Raw genomic sequence first — 12,367 nt, forward strand, 5'->3', positions numbered from 1 at the left:
GGGAAGATCCCCCTGGAGGAGGGCATGGCAACCCACTCCATGGACAGAGGAGCCTGACAGGATACAGTCCCTGGGATTGCAAAGAGTCGGACACGACGGAAGCGACTGAGCTTGCACGCACGCATGTTGCTGTACTGGCTGCACTGCCCTCCATCTGAGCCTCCATGGCCTCCCCCGAGACCTCAGGAGATTTAGATCAACTGTCAGAGAGGAGAGCAGGATACTTTTCTTCTTTGGTGCTTGGCTAGAGGGAGAAGTCAAGGCCATAGGAGGTACTGAAGAGATCTCACTGTTGGCATGTATGCTTCCACCCAGCAAGCCTTCCTGGGGGACTCCCCACCCCCTCTGCTCAGCTTCCTAGACAAGAGATCAAATGTTTCAAAGCATTTCCACCTTCACTAATTTTTAATGCCTCTACCAGACTGAGACTTGCCCACTGGAAAGAAAAAAAATCCATGCTCGTTGAAACAGTCAAAAATAAAAGTGATCTTCTAACAGTAGCACATTTAACTTCCTCCATGACTACCAGCAGGAGCCAAGGCAGATAGCTTTGGCCCAGTATATTAAGCCTTAATAGTGTCCTGGGGAAATGATCACACTGGAAATCAGAATATGTTTCGACATAATTCACAAAATTCAGAGTCTCCCTCCAGAAGAATCGAAGAAGCTCTCACCTGGATCCTTCCCTGTAACTTCTCCAGTTCCTGACACCACCCTGCCCATCCTTTCCCTCTGCTCCTTTGCCAGGTTTCCCCCCAAAAGCCACCCACGAGGGTCCATGTGGGAGCCCAGACTGTAACCCCACAATCTGGTTTCCCAGGCCATCAAAAGATAACACTGCTTATCGGCCAAAAAATAAAGCTTCCTGACTACAGTTGCAGAAATTACAGCTAATTACACACTCCACGCTTCCTGCAAAAGATATATATTTTAAGCTGCTGGGCTGACTTTCTCCCTTGGCTGTATTTAAAGGTTAGTTTCTGACCTGCTTCCTAGTTTAATGGAATAGTTTAAATATTACAAATCATTACTTGATTCTGATAAATTATGGCTCCCCTGACACCTCACAAAATCCTTATCGTGCCAGAGGAAATAGTTGGAAGGAAGAGTGCTGTCTCCATGATAATAAACAGAATAACAAACCAGAGGGTTGCAGATTTGGGGGTCCCCGGCTTCTTGGGTGGTTGAAAGTGTTTGGCCCTGGCCTCACACTTGCCCCAGCACCTGAGGCCTGTGGCTAAAGCAGCGTGAACTTCACTCCCCCGCCTCGCAGGACTGTTCACTTGGCCTAATTGTCAGCTCCTGCTAAGAACATGTAACATCTCATTTTCCCAGAGACTGTGGCAACGTTGAGCTTTGCTTGTAGCTAAGGACAGGTGTGTGGAGTTTCTGCCCTTGATAGGCAAGTGCTGTGGATTGCCTGAACCTCCCTCCAGAGGATGTTGTTTAGGATAAATGAATCCCAGTTTCTAGTTCCAGTGGCGACCTGGAGTCAGACTCTGTGTGTAATGGTATGTGGGCGGAGGGCCTCATTCACCTTATCTGTTTACAGTATATTGCCAATCTTATTAAATAAAAGAAAGTAACCAACACACACACATACGCAACCACAAAAGTGATATTCACGGCATCAAGAAAAGGGCACGTGAAAAGCCCTGCTCCACTCCCCAGGAATTGGAGGGAAGTCTCTTGATATCAGCAAGGCAGAGCGAAGCAAAACAAGACTGTGGAGAGGTCTGCCTTGACAGCTAAGTCCTGAATTTCCCTGTTTCTGGCTGTTGGACTAAGACATCCATGTGGAAAGTGAAAAACCCAACCACTTGTACAGATGATCTGTTTTATGTGGTCCCAAATGTCCTGATTTCCCCTTCAGCGACTAGAGGATTTGAAAACAAAGTAACCACTGAAGGATCAACTATGGGATCAGATCTCTCACTATATGAAATTTTCTTGCAGAATACTGAACTCTAAATAATAGGACTTTTGCAGTATTTGATAACCCATAATTATTTTTACAAAGGATGAGCCTTGTGAATGTAAGGGTTTAAACTGCTGTGTTGATAAGACTCAAAGGTCTACCCTCTTACATGACCTGTTAAAAAAATCTCTTATCCTGCTGTGTGTAGGTTTTCCACCTTAGAAACAGATTTGGTTTTTTCTCAGGAGGTTCCCCCATTGGTTCACCTTGGGAGGGGAAATCTAACATAATGGTTAAGGCAAGAGTCTTAGTGAAACAGACGCAGATGTCTTAGTGAAACAGAAACAGACGTCTATGCCTTGCAGAGAGGAGAGGATAAATGCAGAAATGTCCGACAGGGGCTGAAAGAGCTCCAAAGCAGACTGACCATCTTTGCAAAGTGCAGTGCCAGGATCAGTTCTCTTAAAGGCCATTAGCAAAAAGGAGACGTGACCTCCCACTGGACAGTTATTGTTGCTGTTGTTTAGTCGCTAAGTCGTGTCTGACTCTTTGTGACCCCAACGACTGCAGCTTCTCTGTCCTTCACTATCTCCAGGAGCTGTCTCAGACTCATGGCCATTGAGTCAGTGATGCTATTTAACCATCTCATCCTGTGCCGCCTTCTTCTCCTTTTGACTTCAGTCTTTCTCAGCATCAGGGTCTTTTCCAATGAGTCGGCTCTTCTCATCAGGTGGCCAAAGTATTGGAGCTTCAGCATCAGTCCTCCCAATGAATATTCAGGGTTGACTTCCTTTAGGATGGACTGGTTGGATCTCCTTGCAGTCCAACGGACTCTCAAGAGTCTTCTCCAGCACCACATTTTGAAAGTATCATTTCTTCAGTACTCAGCCTTCTTTATTGTCCAACTCTCACATCCATATGACTACTGGAGAAACAATAGCTTTGACCTACGTGAACCTTTGTTGGCAAAGTGATGTCTATGTTTTTTAATATGCTATCTAGGTTTGTCATGGCTTTTCTTCCAAGGAGCAAACTTCTTTTAATTTCATGGCTTCAGTCACCATCCACAGTGATTTTGGAGCCCAAGATAATAAAATCTGTCACTGCTTCCACTTTTTCACCTTCTATCTGCCATGAAGAGATAGGACCGGATGCCATGGTCTTAGTTTTTTTACCATTAAGTTATTGGTCCCTTCCAAATAGATGAGTGAATACGCAAATGGAAAAGGAAGGTTCTTCAGTATGAATGCACACATTAGTGTACATACTGCACGAGTAAAATTAGTATTTGGAGCCTTTTATTGTTAAGGTTGTCATTTCTGAGGCTGAAAGAGAGTGAGTGAGCAAACATGGAAGAAACAGGGTCCTTGGAGTCACATTCTCTGAGACAAGTTCAGTGAGTCCAAAGCTCTACTAGTTATGGCTCTGAGGGTAAATGCAGGAAAAGCAAAACCCAGTTTTCAATGGAGAGCACACCCAACAAAGATGAAGGCCATGAAACTTGTTTCTGTCGTTGCTGTCATTTTCATTCAGAGCAGAGGAGGACACCAAGAACTGGAGAAACCTCAGCTCACTTTTCATTGGGGAAAAACAAGATGACTCACAGATTCCAGTTTGCTTTGGACGGAGATGTATGTGAGGGGTGCTTCAGCATCTTCATAGTGCAGAAGGAAGGTTTTAACATAATATCTCCTTCAGCAAGCTAGTTTATCATACTCAACAGAAATGACAGAAGGAAATTTAAAAAAAGGATGGGAAACCACTCTGGGGTGAGCAAAGGGTGACAACAGGATGGGAAAATCCAGCTACACCAAATATTTATTCATGCGTATATAAACCTCAATTAGCTATCTTCAAATGCTAAGTCTCTGCTGAAGAAAAGGAGCATTTGGAAATGTGACTTGGAAGTTGGTGGATGTCAGTTATTTTGCTGCATTGTTGATTAATGTAATTGAAGTATATATTACAGAAACAGAAAAGGAAATGTGACTTCTTCAGGGACCCATTAATTTCTTAAGGATAAAGTGTTTGAAGGTTCAAAGGCTTTGTTGAAGCTTATTTTAAATTTAAAATTTCCATTGCCAAGGGATTGATTACCATTCTTATATTAGCTTTGTCAAACACCAAGTTGATCTTAGTTCTTTCAAAGTTTTGTGGCACTTAACTGTTTTCAGAGCATTTTTTAAAAGAGAAGCCTGTCTTACAACTTCTCCCAAGGACAGACTTGTTTTCCCTTTACAAGAAGAGCAAGATAAAAATTTCTAAAGTCTTGAAAAGAGCAATTCCCACTCTCCCCATCTTTGGGATTTTGAAAGTCATTCCTGCGAGTCAGGTACAGCACCTCCTCACTCAAACACTTCCCCGGATTAGTTTCTGTTTGGTTTTCCTTTGACTTTAAAACATCAATTTATTTAAGTGTCTCTGTGCGTCTGAAGCTTAGTGATGTTGTTTAAGGACCCCCTGCGTCAGATTAGTTGAGCTTTTCCCATCTCTCCACGCCGGTGACTACACAGAGTTCTTTTTATAACTCTTCTCGCTTCCTCTGATCACTGTTTAAGGCGCTCTCATAAACACCGCCCTTCGAAAGTGAGCCAAGATGTCCCAAGCACCCGTCTTTATTTGTGCTGTCCCAACAGTGAACTCGTTGGTTCAAGAAGTCAGACAGCAGCATTTCCGGCTCCTTTGAAACCCAGCCCAAAAGAAGACTGTGGTTTCACACAAGAGCAAGGACAGGAACTACGCCAGAGGGAAACCAGGGCTAAGGTGGCGCAGCCGTGCACCCAGGTGAAGTTGGTCCGAGGGCACTGGGAGGCTGCATTAGGAATGAAAGCATGCTGACCCAAGGATTTGCCACGAGGAAATCGACAACGAGAGGGCGGACAGCCTAGAGCAGCTCCACAGAAAGTCTGTTTCTTACAGGGGGAAAGCTATTTTCTCCTTATCGGTTTGGCTTTTCCCTGCCCTTCAAGTCCTGATGCTGCTCCTTCCGTGTGCTTGGTCAGCCAGTCGTGTCCGACTCTTTGCGACGCCGTGGCCTGTGCCCCACGAGGCTCCTCCGCCCGTGGAATTCTTGTCCAGGCAAGAATGCTGGAGTGGGTAGCCGTTCCCTTCTCCTGGGCATCTTCTGACGCACGGACGGAACCCGGGTGCCCTACCCTGCAGGCGGATTCTTCACCGGCTGAGCCAGGGAAGCGGCCCGGCGCTCCCGCGCGGTCGTGGGAGTGCGCGGCCCAGCCTGCAGAGGGCGCTCTGCAGGGCTGAGCCTGCTCGCGGGCTGGCCCCCGGGCACGCGCTGGGGGACCGCGGCCTCACCGGTGGGCTCAGGCCGTGAGAACTGCCCTTCCTCCGCGGCACCCACGCCTGGACTCCATGCTGCGCTCGGGACCGCTCGGCGTCAGCTAGCGCGGACACACATTCTCCCTTCTGGTGCGGGAGACGGTGCCTCAGGAAAATGCTATCACCCACATCGACTGTATTTTCAGTGCTTTTCCTATTGGAGCCCAGTTTGGGGGATGACTGTCAGGATCCTGTTGCAAACATCTGGAGGGCAGCCCCGGGCTGGGTCTGGGTGGAAGAAACATGACTTTGAAGATGCTCCCCTCCACAATGGTGTATTCTACGCCCCCTCCTTGTTCCAGACCTTTGTCTCGGCCTTCTCCCTGCCAAACCAACGCCCAGGCATAAACATACTCTGAATGTTTCTGAATCCCCCAATCCCAGAGAACTGGTAGAAGAATCTGGACTGAAATGGCTTTAATGTGCTCCAGATATCTAGGAACATTTGCTTACTAACTAGCTCTCTGCCTCTTGGCTGAAAACAGTAAGTTGTGTGTCTGTGTGTGTGTATTTAAATAGGGATAAAGAGTGGTGAAGACATTCGGGGATGGGGACGCTTGGAGAGTGCTCACGTGTTAAACCGGAAGTGGAGCTGATCCACTGTTGTATACAGTCAAACGCCCACTGGTGGGCCCTTAATAAAGGCAGTGAATGATGGTGATGATGATTGGGACTGGGGAGGAAGGGAGAAAGTGATATGAAAGTACAAAACAGAGGTTGCAGTTTCACTGCTGCTAAAAAATATCCCCAGTGGGTGGCTGGTGGGCAGCATGGAGAAACACTTAAGGGGGCTGGGCTTTGCCGACCCCGTCAAGCTGCACCTCACCCCACTCCTGGGTATCACATTGCAGTCTGGTGAGCCCTGGAGGGAGTCTAAACTGGCTCTCTCACGGGCAGTTGAGAGGAGCTGGGATTTTACACCGTTTTTAAACTTTGCAGGCCGGTTTCCTCTATATCTAAGAGCCTGGGGACACCTTTGACATTCTCCACTCTCAAAGAGCCTTCCTCTGTGAGGAGCTGCAGGAACAGAGCTGGCGAGTGGCCTCTGCTCAGTGGTTTTAGTTAATAAAGAGGATAAATGCACTGGCAGGGTCCTCTCCCTCCCCATTTCCTCAGGATTCAACAGGCTCAGACCTTCATCCTCTTCCTAGGGTCAGGCACTGACCTAGGCATTCAGGATACAGGGGAGTAAGTGGTCCCTGCCAAGAGTTGAGGATGTAGATTGTATTATCACCACTTGGCAGATGACAAAAAACAGTAGGAGAGGTTGAGTGGCTCAGAACCAGGGTCTCCTAAAATCAGAACCTAGTTTCCTTGCCAAAGGGGAAGGAAGCGGGGAAGGGATAGTTAGGGAGTTTGAGATGGACGTGTACACACTGCTATATTTAAAATGGGTAATGAACAAGGACCTATTGTACAGCACAGGGAACTCTGCTCAATGTTATGTGTCAGCCTGGATGGGAGGGGAGTCACATGTGTATGTGTGGCTGAGTCCCTTTGCTGTCCACCTGAAACTATCACAACATTGTTAACTGGCTATACTCCAATACAAAATAAAGAGTTTTCAAAAAATCAGAACCTAATTTCCTAATAACTTCACTAGTAATTCGGCTTGAGAATTTGAAGGCTACAAGAGACCTTTACGGTTTTCACAGTCATTTCTCCTCCTGGGGAGAATACACAGGAGCCCAGCCATGATACAACTCTTCCCCATCGCATCCGCACTGAACGGGTAGAGAACCTGAGCAGCAGTGGGTGTGACCCGGCCGACCATACTCAGCTACCAGGGCCGTATCATTGCTATGCCTCTACCAGTCTTTCAATCTCAGTCACCTTCTCACACGGGCCTAGTCCCACCTTTCAGTCCCATCCTGGATCAGTGAATGGTGATGATGGTGAGTCAGAGCATGGCTGAAGCAATGAAAACTCCTCCATCTGCTGTGACCTCTGTGTGTGTTGGTACTGAATTCATCCAGGTGCCATTTTCGCTACAGTGCTACACCAATATCAGCCCTGCAGGTGTTTTTCTTATCACTGCAGGATAGTAGTTGAGAGCATAAGCTTGTGAGTCAAACAGACTGGATCAGAATCACTATTATCATGTTATAAATTTAGGAAACTGAAGCACGTAGAATGTGTTACTTGACCGAGATCACATAGCTTGTATGTAGAAAAATCATGCCAAGATGTGACCTGTTTCTGTTTTTATTCCAGAACCCACACTTACTTCGCTATGGGATGCTATCTAATTAATCCCAGCATTTATTGATAACAGGAAAATTAGGCACTTTCCTATATATCAGAAATTATGCATGCTAAGTCGCTTCAGTTGTGCTGACTCTGTGTGAGTCTATGGACTGTAGCCTACCAGGCTCCTCTGTTCCACGGGATTCTCCAGGAATCTAGAGTAGGTTGCCATGCCCTCCTCCAGGGGATCTTCCCACCCAGGGATCGAACCCCATCTCTTAAGTCTCCTGCATTGGCAGATGGGTTCTTTACCACTAGTGACACATGGGAAGCCCCATCAGAAACTATTCAAAGCCCTACACATATATTGTCTCCTTGAGTTATCTTCAGGATTCTTTATAATTGCTTCCGTTTTATGGAAGAGGGAAAGAAGCCTAGGGAGTTTAAATAAATGTGCCATAGCTAGAAAGTAGCAGAACTCAAACTGGATCCCAGGAGTGTCTGACACTGAAGCTCATTTTCTTAAGGACTGTGTATGCTGTTTTGGAGAAGGGCATGGCAACCCACTCCAGTATTCTTGCCTGGAGAATCCCCATGGAGAGAGAAGCCTGCAGGGCTACAGTCCATAGGGTCGCAAAGAGTCAGACATGACTGAAGGGACTAAGCACTCATGTATGCTGTTTAGACAAGAGATCTGGAAAGGAGTGATGGATCGGTGTCATATTTAAAATTTCCTTTCATCACTGCACACAAGTTTCTATCACTGCCTTCTTGGATACAGAAGAACTAAATGTTCAGTTCAGGAATGCATGTTAGTGGTTACTAGCACAGGAGAAACAAATACACAGAAACACAGGTCCTGGAATCATTAAACCTTTGATTTAAGAGGAACCTTTCAGATCATGTAGTCCAACTTGTTTTTTAGTTCAGAAAGTTGATGTTTTCATAGCCCTGCCAGATGGAGGAGACCTCATACCTAAAAAGGAGAGTTCCATCCTGGATTATCTAAAATGTATTTTTTTCTGAAATTTGATTTACTTAAAAGAGCCAAGATACTGAATATCAGATTGGGTTTGTTAATACTGATAAATGTGGTGCTATGTTTAATTAGCTTTGACTTCCAAACTGTGCAGGTTAACTGTGGGTATAGGAGTAAGGGATTTCATACTGTGCTTTTCTGTGTTTTCAGTTTTCTATGCTTATATATGTGTGTGTGTATATATAAATATATAATCACATTTTAATATATAAAATCACTCCCACAGTTAGAAAAACTGCTATTTTTAAAGAGAAACACATCAGGTTTGATTAGTATTACATGGTGAGGTGGAAACAGCATAGGCCTCAGAGTTCAACGAACCTGGCTACTGATCCCTGTTGTGCTTTTGTAATTCGTGTGGCTTTAGCCTCTTTTTTCACCTCTCTGAGCCTCGGTCTCCATCTGCAAATGGTGTTTCTACCTATCTTTCAAGACTGTGTGAAGCTTTACTGAGATATTGGTGTAACTCGCGTGTTAGGTCTCTTCCCTTCTTTTCCCCTTTATTCTTTTCACCAGTTAAAAATACAACTTTCAGCGGGTGAGGGCAGCTGGGAGTGGGGGTGGGGCAGGGGACTGTTAGATTAAAGCTCCTAAAAGTGTTTGGCAAATGATGAATTACAAAGTCCTAAAGGTTCTTCCTACAGTGTCTTGGGGATGGCAGCTAAAGAACTCAGAAACATAAAACAGATAAAAAGGAAATTGGACAAGGAGGAGGAGGAGGCAGCCCGAGATACAGTAGGAAAACATGTCAGTATTCTATAGCTTTATAATCTAAGTCCTCATCTGCATCTCATTATCTTAATAATCCAAAACAACAGCCCTTCACTGGCTCACACAGGAGGATGCGAAATGATTCCCTCGGACAGGGTCCCCAGCCTCTATCACATTAGATATTATTTTCAAATGTTGAGTGTCCCGGGAGTGTTTCACATTCTCCTAACCATTAAACAGTTTGGCTTTCCTTGGGGACGGGACTAGTTTAGCAACCCCAGAGCAGCCTCCTGGAAGAGACTTCTCTGGGATTCCAGAGCTCCAACAGCAACACAGCACAGCACGGTACGTGGAGCCTACTCCATAAGGGGCGTTTTATCCAAACTCGCACCCCCCTTTTAGGGTCTACAGAGAAAACTCAGTTCAGTGGGCCATGTAGGATTTCTTTCTTTTTTTTCTCCTGGGAAATATAATGATATATGCGAACTATTTATTTGAAATATTTCAAACTTCCCAAGGACTTGCAATAAGAATCCAAAGGATCTCATATGCCCTTCACACAAATTCCTCAAATGCTAACATTGAGTGAAGTTGTTTTAATTATAATCTAATTATATATAATTATTATCACTATTATTTTCTAAAATCATTTGAGAACCATTTACAGATACGAAGCCTCTTTACCCCTAAATAATCAGTGTATTTCCTAAAAATAAGGGCACGTTCCCACATAAACACGGTACAATTATCTAGCAGTGCTATAGCACTGTCACTTAATTCTTGGCTCTTTTTCAAGTTTCACTCTTGTCACAATGATAGAGTTTATGACAAAAGGTCCCAGTCTAGAATCAGACATCGCCTTTCATCTCTCAGTCTCCTTTAATCTTGAACTCTGCTTCGTCTTTGTCTTTTAGGACCTTGACAATTTTGTAGACTACAGGCCATTCATTTTGGGGAATGCCCCTCAATTTGGACTTGTCTGATGCTTCCTCATAACTATTTTCAGCTTATGCACATTTGGCAGGAATATCCTAGGAGATGTTTCTCAATGGATCATTCCAGGAAGCACCTGATGTCAATTTGTCCTGTTTTACCATCCTAACTGTGAGATTGTTCTCCTCTTTGTAATTAATAAAAACCCTGTAGGGAAATACTTGGAAACTGTTTAAACATTGTCTTTCTCCTCAAACTTTCCCCTTTTGTAATTTTTTGGCTGAAAATAACAAAGTGGTACTATTAATGAAAGTTCATCTCCCCAGAAAGGCACAGAGAAGAAGGATGTGCTTTGAGGTGCATTAGGCCATCCCATGACAGAGCCCAGACGCCCAGAGATCAGGCTTGTGTTCTCTCGTGTCTCTAAGGCCTGTGTCTTTTAACAATTTCTTCCGCTCCCCCTGGGAGAGGGCTCTTTCAAACAGTCCTCCAAGCTGGCATTGGGACAAACTGGCCCCCTGCCAGCCTCCAGAGAATCTCTCATGCCTGAATACTCCCATCCCTGAGACTGCAGTCTGTGGCTTGTTTGGGGGGCTTTGTGCAGAGCTTTTGTCTTTTCGAATCTGTGGGTCTCCTTCGACGGCTGCTAATTGTTTACATTGGAAATGGTTAGCTTTCGCCTCTAAGCCCCGAGCCCCCCCGTCTGAAATGGGAGACTAGAGTGATCACCAGTTGGGAGACTATCAGAAGGGCAAGGTGAAGCCCCCCCGCCACTTCCTGAGAGTTCAGGGTATATTCTTCTGAAGACCCTGTGCGAATGCAAACAGCTTGAGAGCAGTGGCACCATAAGCCTGGCAGGAGTCGCAGGGGCCCATCTGGGGGTCTTCCCGCCACGGTCCCCCGTACCTCACCCTGTTCTTCCCCTAGGGTCCGTGAACATTTTAAGTGGCTGCAGTCTGCACCACCTGCCAAGCTCACTTGGATGGCAAATGCTGAACTGCCAAGCCCAGCCTGGATGCCCACAGCCACAGCCCGCTTCGGAAAAAGCCACGTGCCTGCTTCCTTCCCTCCTCCTTCGCTCCTCCTTTTTCTTTCCTCCTTCCTTCCTTCTTCTCTTTCTCTCTCACTTTCTCTCTCCCCTTCCCCTCGCTTTTTATAAAAAATCCATGATATGAATTGAAGTATAATAGGTAGTTTTTACAATCAAGACATAGTTCACATACCATTCTGTTTGCCCATTTAAAGTGTATGATTTGATAGTATTAGTATATTCACAGAGTTGGGCAACCATCATCACAATCAAATTTAGAAAAGAAAAAGAAACTCAATACCTAATAGCAGTGACTCCCAAGGGGCAGTTTAAAAAGTGATTGACGCTGTTTCTTGAGCAATATTTGCTTATCTTTGTTCTTTTCCTGGACTTAACTCTTCAATCACTATCTTTCAGAAGAGCTGTGCCTGCAGTGAGTTCTCTGAGAAGACTTAACCAATGGCAGCTATGCAATTGGGCTTCCTTCCCCAAGAAGCACTGACCTGAACTCGGCTTTCTAATTTAGAATTTCTTCTGACTTGTTCTCTGGAGAATCATGGATGGATTATCCTTAGGAAATGACAGGATTATGGGAATCATCTTTTCTAGGATTTACAGTTTGAGTAGCACTTTCGTATATACAGTGTTACTTTTTCCCTCCCAAACAATAGTCAGAAGTAAAAATAACAATAGACTTCACTTAATAAGTGCCTATTCTATGCTTGGCAACTCTAAGTGCTTCCCATACATGCATTAACTCACCTAATCCTCAAGCACCAGATGAGACAGGGCTCTGGTAAAATTTGCCAGAAATGCAGAGAGGTTAAATGATGACAAGCCCAAGATCGTAGAGCTGGTAAGCGCAGAGTTGAGATGTGAGCATGTACAGTTTGATTCCAATCTGAACTCTACATACCACTCTAATTGCCTTTAGTATTCCCATTTGGGAAGCAAGGACTGAGGCTTTGAGAAGTTACACATTATGAGAAGAACTAGTTGGGACCTGAATACATGTACTTGGAACCCAAGTTTAATGCCATAACGAGTCAACATGCCTCCACCATCATGCCAACTAACCAATGAGTTAGTTCAGCATCTCGCCAGGTACACAGAATCAAGTCCTTCAGTGAAGCCAAACAAACAAACAAAAAGAAATAGAAAACATTCCTGGTTGAGGCTTGTTTTTGAGCTACAGTGTCGTTATTGTGACATT

The sequence above is a fragment of the Moschus berezovskii genome, chromosome 3, assembly GCF_049115385.1.
Source record: "Moschus berezovskii isolate FMDL1 chromosome 3, NW_MosBer_1.0, whole genome shotgun sequence".
Lineage (NCBI taxonomy): Eukaryota > Metazoa > Chordata > Mammalia > Artiodactyla > Moschidae > Moschus > Moschus berezovskii.